This window comes from Crocodylus porosus, unplaced genomic scaffold, assembly GCF_001723895.1.
Source record: "Crocodylus porosus isolate Cpor-Errol unplaced genomic scaffold, CroPor_comp1, whole genome shotgun sequence".
Lineage (NCBI taxonomy): Eukaryota > Metazoa > Chordata > Crocodylia > Crocodylidae > Crocodylus > Crocodylus porosus.
The window spans coordinates 88,342,513-88,353,009 of NW_017728906.1; the positions used below are offsets into that span (position 1 = coordinate 88,342,513).

Genomic DNA, 10,497 nt, shown 5'->3' on the forward strand with positions numbered 1-10,497 from the left:
TGGGATCCTATGACCCCAGCTGACTCCCTGCCCTTTGGGCGGGGGGCTGGACTCGATGATCTTCTAAGGTCCCTTCCAGCCCTAATGTCTGTGAAATCTATGGAAGTCTATGATATCAAAAATAATGCATATTTTAATAATTCTGTAGTATCAGCCTTTTCTGTTTTCTTTATATATTATAAATACTGTGGTAAAATATATGCTAAATTAACAATCTGACCCTTTCTAAGTGGATAACAACATTTGCATGGAATGGACGTTCTCATCCTATAGAAAATCCAGTAGTTGTATTTAAAAAAATTACTTCACTCATTTAAAAAAAAGTATAACAGCAACCAAAATGTTCTGTATCTATAAAAATGTCTATTACATTACTTAGGTAGAGCTTAAACTGGTGCCTACTGAAGTCAATAAAAGAATTTCCATTGTCTTAAGCAGATCATCCCAGTCCCTGTTTACAATGCCTATGAGCATGAGACAAAAGAGAGGTCACATTCATCATCACTCAATCACTACAGCAGTGATTTAGTAAAGACTTATATTGTGGGTCCTAACATATTCCTCTGCACTAGCAGCAAAGAGAGTCTGTCTAATCTGTCAAGAACAGATCTGGTTGGAGAAAAAATGCAGGTGAGGAGGTGTTTGAGGGACGTGGTTAGTCAAAAATTGAATTTTTGATGAAAAATTTAATCAAATCTTAAACATAAACAAAAAAGGCTATCCATCAAATCACAATTCTCTTACTCCAGCAGTCAGCTAATGCATTAAATAAGAGTGCTGAATCACTGTGAACTTTACTGATGATGGGAAAGAATTGCCAGCTATACTTGAAGAGCATGCACCAGAGGAAATAAACTATGCTATAATATCAATAAATGTAGTTCCCCTGCTCTTTGTGCACCTTATATAAAAGTTGTGCAAAAGCAACTAAAAAAGTAACTAAAACACAATTTTAGTTGCTTTTATGCACTTATTTCCTAGGAAATCCATAGTCCAGTTCCGTCATTATTTGACCAGTTTCTCTGCTGGTAAATCTGTGTAACCCTATTTTCTAGTTTCATAGTAGCTAGGGTCAGGAGGGACCTGATCAGATCATCTAGCTTGGCCTTCTGCCACAGGCAGGCATGAATGCTGGGTTCACAAGGCCCCAGACAGATGATCATCTAATCTTTTTGAATTTGCCCAAGGTAGGGGCAAGAACCACTTCCCTGGAAAGTTGGTTCCAGATTCTGGCCACCCAAACTGTAAAATATTGCCTTCTGATCTCTAACCTAAGCCTATTCTCTATCAGCCTATTGCCATTGTTCCTCATCACCCCAGATAGTTCTGGGGAGAATAGGGCTCTTCCTATTTGCTGATGATCTCCCCTGATGAGTTTGTAGGCAGCCACCAGGTCCCCCGTCAGCCTCCTCTTGCCGAGGCTGAACAGGTTTAGGTCCCTCAGTCTCTGCTCATAGGGCCTGTCCTGCTGCCCTCTCACCAAGTGGGTGGCCCTCCTCTGAACTCTTTCCAGGCTGACCACATCTTTTTTAAAGTGCAGCACTCAATACTGGACACAGTACTCCAATTTCAGCCTGACCAATGTCGCATAGAGGAGGAGTAGCACCTCTCTGGACCAGCTTGAGATGCATCTTTGGATGCATGACAAGGTATGCTGGCTGCGGTCTGGCATTGGCGACTCATGTTCATCTTGGAGTCAATAATGACTCCATGATCCCTTTCTGCCTCTGTGCTTTCAAGAGGGGAGCTCCCCAGCCTGTGTGTATGCTGTGGATTCCTTCTCCCAAAGTGCAGCACCCTGCATTTATCTATGTTGAACCCCATCCTATTCTCATCTGCCCACCTTTGTAGTCTGTCTAAATCTAGTTGCAGCCTCTCTCTCCCTACAAATGTGCCCACCTCATGCCCACTTGAATCAGGCTTGAATTTTAAAGCAAGCATTTGTGATGCCTTACAACACTTAGTGTGTTATATATATCTTGAACAAGTAAAGTGTCTGTGTGATAAGCATCATTTATGGCACGCTTACATGTCTAACAAGTAATAATAAGTGCAAATCCTGAGAAATAGTTTGTGTAGAATGTTCAGCTATGTAGGTAAGTAGTATCCTATCCACAAAGTATTGTATGAAATTAAAAGCATTCATAGTTTGGAGAATAGAAGACTGAAGGGGGATTTAATAGCAGGCTTCAACTACCTCAAAGGTTGTTCCAGAGTGGATAACGCTAGGCTGTTTTCAGTAGTGGCCGATAGCAAAATAAGGAGCAATGGTCTCAAGTTGCAGCAAGGGAAGTTAAGGTTTAATATTAGAAAAAACTTTCTCACAAGGAGGACAGTAAAGCAGTGAAACAGGTTACTCAGGGGGTGGTGGAATATCGAATCCCGGAGGTTTTTAAAACCTGGCTAGACAAAGCCTTTGCTGGGATGATCTAGTTGGGGATGGTTCTGCTTTGAGCAGGAGGTTGGACTAGATGACCTCCTAGGTTCCTTGCAAGCCTAATTTTCTATGATTCTATGATAGAGCTGGGTAAAATTAAGTGTGTGTGTGTTGTCAGAATGAAATATAACTAATCTTTTCAATATTTTTATTCAGTTAAACATGTTTAACTGTAAACTATTTATTTCAAAATAGTATTTTTCATCAGAAGTGTAATAAGCAGGTTTTGTGCCCTGGGAAAAACCCTTATTTGTGTTCAAGGAGGGAGTGGTACTCAAAGTCCCTGGCTGCTGCTGGTGTGGAGAGGTTTGCCTAGCCCTATCTGTTGCTGCTCTTGCAATAGCAGTAGTGTGGAGTCCCTGCACCCAACTGCTGCTGCTATAGTCATAATGTGGGGCTACTGCTGCTGTAGCACCACAGGCTCCCCAGGAAGCCACCCTTCTGGCACCCCCCTCTAAGTGCCAGGTCTGGTGCTTTGCTCCCCAGCCCCCTGTTACCCTGTTGTTTTTCATTGAAAAAATTACTTAAAGGGTGGAAAAAAGATTAAATAAAATAGTTAACCAATATGAGAAGTAAGCAAAACATTTTGCCTTGAGCCATATAAGGTTGACTTTTTATCTCCTCCCCCCACCCGCACTGGCAAGTAGTAATGGGTTGATAGGGATCTGATCCCCAATCCCAGCAATCATGCCTCCTGCCATGAATATGTCACAGCTGTATCATAGAGCATGTCAATAAAAAGATGTAGTATGAGGGGTTGGATATCAGAAGTATAAATGTATTTTGGCACTAATAAGAATGTTGGTAAGGTATCCAAATTCTTGTTACATACATTGCAAAAACTATCCTTTGTAGGTGGTGTAAGTAGCAAAGCTTAAAATTAGAGCTGCCCAAAACTTCCCACTATAAGAGCTTTGTTCTTATTTTCCCTTTGCTTTGCCGTGTTTACACCATTTCAGCTAAATTGTTCTATGACAGGTGTGTGCCTTAGGCTGGAACTTTTGGAAAATTTCAGCTAAAATGGTTGGGCTGCTTCCCAGAACAAATGGTTGGGAAGAGGGAAGGGAATGTATTGTTTCTGGCCAGTTAAAAACATTTTTATATCTTTTCCATTAAAAAGCTGTACCGTGTCATGGTTATAAGCAGGGGCTTGAATTTTAGAAGGGAGAGAGGCAGTGGTCACATCCACATCTACAACATATCTTTTGCCATTGTTCTGAAAATCTGCTTATATTTATCCAAGTTATAGCCTCTGTAAAATCTCAATTCACATCTTTTCACTAGGTACATGCCAGTTTAGCAGGTTAATTCTGTGAAGAGCCCATCTTGCCCCTTGGGAGTAGCTGGGTGTCATTCACCTAAGGCTACATGGGCCAATCAGAATATTCCCTGGAGTTTTACCTCCCAGCAGCAATGAACCACTCTGGCATTGGACAGTGCAACTAGTAGTAAAAAGATCTGTACTCAACTTTCTGTACTCTCAGGAGAGGCATCCAGATGAGTGCACACGTGCTGTTTGCAACACAGCAAACTGCATGAGCCACACAGACAAGCATTCACCACACTGCTAATTAGCAATGTGGTGGGAGTTTTTTTACACCAGGATCTCCAGGTGTCAAAAAAAAAATACACGAGAAGAAAGCAAGGCACATGGCTGCAGCATGCACCACCCAAAAGCAGAGCCTAGCCAGCCAGAGCCATGCTCTGGCTACCAGCCAGGCTCTGTGCACCCAGAACACCACCATTACAGCCCTGGGAGACCCCTAGGACCTTAGGTAAGTCTTCTGGGGCTAGCCCAGGTGCTGGCCCCAACCTCTCCTACCTTACCCAGGGCAGCTTGCTACACGCCAGAGTGCTCATCCAGGGGCATTCTCTAGTTGTATAAGTGGTGAAATGTGCCTCTGTTATTTGTCACTGGGGAAACACATATTCCTGCTTCTGAGGACAGGCTCAGGGTGTGTACAAAAATTTCTTTTTTCACCATTTAAAGTGCTTTATTACCATGACTTAACAGAAGTATGTGGCTTTGCATGACTTCAAAAATGGGGACAGTGTTTTAAATTAAACCTTGTTAAATGAAATATTAAACTGGAAGCACTATATTTTACAGCATTCCAGCAACCTACAGTGCTTTAAATAACTTCTGTATGCTGGTTCAATGCTGGCAGCTGGGGAAAGTGAAGCATGTGGGTAAAGTTGATTGGTTTTAATGTAAAGATGTGAAGAACAGGTTGAGGGGGGAGGAGAGTGTGGACAAGGAGCAATGGATGCAGGGTTAGAAGACAAGGGCAGGTACTGTGGAAAACATAGCATGTAGCCATATATTTAAAGATGTAATAAGCTTGCAAAGAACATTTTTTCCAACTGTTCAGTTGATCTAATAAAAGATATCACATTTACCAAAAGAATCTTGTGTGCCAAATAATGATATAGGTGCCCAAGAAGATGAATTAGGGTTGCACAGACAATGTTGACTCTGCCATTTCCTAACTTTTGGTTTTACAAACTTAACTGTTTTTAGCATAGCTTATTTTGGATGGAATAGTGTTACAGCTGGTTGAAATTTTCTGATGGAATGTTTTCCTGTCAGAAAATGACATTTTAAAAAAATCAACAATTTTTCAACAGAAGTACTCATTTTGCTGAAATTTAGCTTAAACATGAAAAAGTATATTGACTTACTATTCCAAAATTGTTTTACTTTATCATTGTATAAAAAGAGAACATCAGAATGAAGAAATTTTAATTAATTGAAACACAATGTTTTGACTGACCTGTTTTATTTCTGAAATTTAATTTCATGAGATTTTTTTTTAAGTTTTAGTCCAATTTGGGAAATAAAAATAAAGAAAAACAACCAATCTCTTCCCCTCAAAACAAAACTTTCATAAGGCATATCTACATGAGACATTAAATGTGCAATAGACTAATTCTATTGTGCATTAGGGCATCACAGCAAAAGTCATGCTAATAAGCTAATGCATACTGTTAATCTACTGTGCATTAATGTCTCCTAAAAGGCATGCTCCAGTGCTACTGTGCCATTGCACCAGTTACTGCACATTGATTTAGTACCTAGTAATATGGGGCACTGGGCACTTTGAAAAGCAGTCGGCCCTGTGTCACTTAAAGTTGTAGAAGTGGCAAGATGCGCGTCAGCACTGAGAAAATTGTGGCGCAATGCGCTTTTGAGCTAAAACACATATAAGGTGTTTTAGTTCAAAAGCACACCACTGCCATTTTCAGCATGCTGACATGCATTTCACCACTTATATAACTGCACATGGTGCACCACAGTTAGCATTAGCTTGTGTGTGGAGCAGACTTGATTAATCGAAGCATTGGATCCAGGACAAAAAGATATGTGTAAGTACTCATATAGCCATATGAGTACTTCTTGAAGCTGTCATTGAGGAAAAGCTTAAGAAATACAGTCTGGAGTTAATAATCAGATATGGGGATATTGAGAATCACTGAATTACTGGTTCAGATGAGATTTATTTACTTTGGAATATTTGTTAATGATGTCAGAGTTTGTTGTAATATTAGTGTTACAATATTAAGTTAACATTAGGCACTTCTATTTTTATATCAAAAACTTTTTTAATGTATTACTTTTATGTAGGTACTTATGGATCTCCTTACACTCCTTACTGTTTTTCCAGGAATAACAAGATACAGACCCCAATTTAACAAAGACTTCAAGGGTGTGATTAACTTTGAATACACAAATAATTTCACAAACTTCCTGTCCAACATATAAGAACTCTGCTGACTTAGGGTGCTCTGTAAGGTATTCCATACACACATGCTTGACATAATTAGCACACAATGATTTACATCTCTGCTAATAACTCTGTCCTATGAACTCACATGTAAGGAATGAATACATCCAGTCATAATACAAATATTTCAAGTTAATCCTGGATCTTAGTAATTCATTCACTTGTATCAGCTTTTGCTATTTAGGGCCTTTGCCTGGCAGATATTTGCCTAAGTGAAGCTTGAAGCTTCTTTATATTGTATGACCTTTCTCCTTCTTTTTTAAATGCCTTGCACAGAACCAAGCAGCACTCAAATAATCAAACATGAAATTGTTGGCCCAGTGATCATTTTAAAAGGGCTAAAACAAACTAATATTAATATTTTTCTTAATATTTTAAGAAAATTAAAATTACAGTGAATTTATAATGAATGTTATACCATGAACCCAAAAACGCTTAAAATTATGCCTATGAATCATCCATATTTTACTTAATTTTTATTTGTGTCCATGAACTGTTCATAAAAAATGCTAATTTGATTGCAAACACTGGATACTTATAGAGCACTTCAAGCTATCTCCACCTATTTTTAAGCTAGTTCCAAGGTAGACTTGCCTTTACTCTTACAGGTCACATTATGTAGGCTGACACAAGCTTTTTTCTCTGTGCTTGATTCTGTTATATCCCAAGTCAACAGATACTATTTTAGGTGTTTTTTTACAGAGGGAGCATAGTATTTCTATTCAACTGTCTATTCCAGCTAGAAAAACTAATACCTGTGTGTATGGGAGAAAATGGGGGAGCCATGTTCTTCTAGTCCTAGCCCAAGCTCCTTTTGTAATTCCTGTGGGAACTCCCTATTTTATATTTGGTATATAGATTTTTCAATTTTATTATAAAGAATGTGTCTGATTAAGTTACTCTACAGAGTAACTTAACCCTAAGTCAGCAGAGTTCTTACATGTTGAACAGGAAGTTTGTGAAATTATTTGTGTACTCAAAGTTAATCACACCCTTGAAGTCTTTGTTAAATTGGGGCCTGTATCTTGTTATTCCTGGAAAAACAGTAAGGAGTGTAAGGAGTATGCTATTGTGTCCTGTTATTTCTGGAGTTATTGCTTGGGGTCACTTTATTATCTCATACAAGCATAATCTCTTGTCAGCTTTTTATACTCAGATTCTAGACATAACTGGGGATGTGAACAAAGAGTAGTAGTAGAAGTGGAGCTGTCATAGTTACAGATTGGGGGAAAAAATCAACACACAGCATCATCAAGGACAGTGGTAGAACAGAAAGGAATGGGAGACAAATCAGTTTCTCAGTGCAAGCCATCTCCCACTGAAGCATTCCCTTTAGCAATACTCAAATAGCTTATGACAAAAACATTATCTTTCTTTATCCTAACTGGAACCAAAAACTAACAAGTGAGAAATATGTTAGATTTGAAGACAGGGCAAACAAGTACCCAGCAGCAGTTACTGTTGAGGACAACTTGTTAGACACTGGAATTAATGCAGTCGCTTAAAGCCGGTGGCCATGAATGATGACAATTTGAAGGAAAAGGTATGGGAAGCTATGCAAGACGGCTAAAATATGTGGGCTGACCAACAGAAAATACGTATCTTTTACTTCTATATCTTTTTCCAGTTCCTCATGCTGAACAGAATTTTAAAACTGTATGAAAGAGCCTACATGGAGTAGTGATATTCCTTGTAATACTAATGCTTGTCCCTTTCATGCACTACTTAGGCAATTGTCATAAACACTTCATGCTGTTCAAAGCATGGCCAACCACCCACCAGTAATACCAACACTGGGTCCATCTACACATGTACTTTATTGTGGAGTAGATTAATTAGCTCCACAGTAAAGCATCACAATCTACTTGTACACCAGTATTAGGGTGCAGTAAACCAATTAATTCTGAACTAAGATAGTACTGTCACGGGCAGTACTATTGTATGATGGAGTACTTTACTGCACTGAAATTCACATGTAGGTGGTGACTGGGGGCATAAATTGTTGCTGGAATAGACTGCTACATCCCAGCTGAATTGCTGGAAACCTGCTCCATCCCAGCTCAAATAGCTCCTGTCCCAGGCACACATGCAGACACTGCTCCCCAGAGCACTTTACTGCTGTGTGACCTGCACCAGAATTTATTGTGTTGCATTAATTTCATGTGTAGATGCACCCACTGGCTTCTATAATTGGGTATATGAAGCAGTTATTGTGGATAGGCCAGATTTTCTTACATGATATGTACTCTATCCTCTATTTAGATGATAGAATAAACCAAGATCTTAGGCTCCAGCAAGTGTAACTGCACCTGTTAGAGCCGATAAATAAAATTTTGCATTTGAAATCCCAACTCATTTTTCCCCCCACAAAATTAGACAAATTATTTTTTGGTCAGTTCTATTGGTACATTGGTATATTATTTTCTTGCTTTTATAACAGAGGAAGGCCTACTTTATCCTAATGAACTGTTCTGGTACAAATACCCCTGCTAACTAAACCAGCTAAGTTGCTATTATGGTTGTTTTTCTTTGTTTGCTTTTTGGCATCCTCCCATGACTGTTCTGAGTACAGTTGTTCTTCGTTTGCCTTCTGGTATCCTATGATCACTGCACTGAGACAACAGCACAGGAGAGAAGTATCAGGGGATAACTAGGATGGTCAAGACTTGATACTAGAGAGCCACGAGACATTGGAGTCAAGAGCAGGCAGGTCAAGAAGCAAGAGTCCAAACTAGGGCCATGAGTTAGGGAATCAGGAGAAGCAGGTCAGGATGCTGAGGTCTGTATGGGACTGAGACGTGGTCTGTCACTGCTAGAGCCATAAGCTGTGGAGAGATCATGAGCACAAAGCAGGGTTCCAAACCAAAGTCATTAGCCAGTGGTCTGGTGTATGTGGCTGTCGCTTCTGGGATGTGAGTGGTTGCTGAACTGAAGCCATGAGTCAGGAGTCAGTGGACAGGAAACAAGGGTCTGGGCTGAAGTCAGAAGCTAGGAAGCCAGCAGTCTGGGGCTAGGAACAAGAAAGTAGGAGCTAGTGACTCTATTAATATGCTTTTGCTTCTTTTCATGCTACATTGCACTTCTGCTCTAGCATGATGCCAGAATGACTGCTTCCATCTTGTCCTAGGAATTCCCTGGCTGAACTTATCTTACTTATTTTAGAGTTATATAATGGGTAAACTAGATATATGCAGGAGCGAAGGACTGGAAGATGGGATAACCACAGAAAAGAGTTTCAGAAACCCAGTCAAGAGAATATGTAGATAACACCAAGGAATTCATTATCACAAGAATATTTTGAGATCCAGAATCCTACTATTTTAATACCATTGTTGCCCATAAACATTGTGTTGATATAAAATATGCTTTTTAGTGTGGTATGGTTTTTATACATGCCATAAAATACTGTCCAAACATCCCCAATCACAGTTAAGTTTTGGGGAAGGGCAGATTTGACAGACATTGCATTTTTCTTATCCAGGAGACGCACATTTATTGGTTGGATTTGTTGCTGCTGCTTCTAGTCTTGAAACAATTTGCAAATGCACATTTCATCATGCTACTCTATTGAATTCAAATATTTGAATACTGAATAGCTAAAATGATGGAAAGTAATTCCATTAAGATCCCTGATAAGAAAAAGTGTTTCAGTGAGATGGTTTTGAACCTGAAAGCCACATTCCAAATCGACTGAGCTTTACCTCACAAAACTGTCACATATTTGCCAGAATTTGGTATATGGTGCACATAAAGATAGCTATTCCCTATTCATCCAGATAGCATCTGATCTACCTAGATGAAGTAGGATGGTGATTTTTGTGCATTCAGGAATGTTTATGGATTAATTACTTGCTTGTGATGAGAACAACAGGTAGCAAAGTGCACATTTTACATCTATACATAGAGGAAAACAACTGATTTGCTTTTAAACTTTTTTCTATAGGCTTCTTTACAGCTAAGTGAATAATTTGTAAAGAATCATTTATTTAATTTCACAATTTTTTAGCTCATGAATTGTCTATGAACAAACTATGAAAGTCTTATATTTATTAATTAGTCAAACTATTCACAAATTGCTTTAGTGAATAATTGGTTGAACTCCCCACTGTGAATACTAAGTATTCAAAATTTGGTTGGAATATTTTTGTAGCTGTTATGCTCCAGGAAATATGTGAGAAGGCAGGGACTTTTTGGTGATATCCTTTATTGGATCAGTGGTATATTTGGAGGAGATGTTAGATAACCCTTCAGGCACAAGATGCCCTTCTGCAGAAT

The 10,497-nt window shown here is 39.1% G+C and overlaps 1 long non-coding RNA gene across 1 annotated transcript in view; it reads left to right on the forward strand.

Moving 5' to 3' along the window:
- LOC109306045 overlaps positions 1 to 10,195 on the forward strand; it is a 15,373-nt gene extending 5,178 nt beyond the window's left edge. The window contains exons 2-3 of the long non-coding RNA XR_002099825.1: positions 6,931 to 6,934; positions 10,183 to 10,195. This is a non-coding gene — a long non-coding RNA (uncharacterized LOC109306045). The remainder of the gene's footprint in view (positions 1 to 6,930; positions 6,935 to 10,182) is intronic.
- Positions 10,196 to 10,497: the final 302 nt, after the last annotated feature.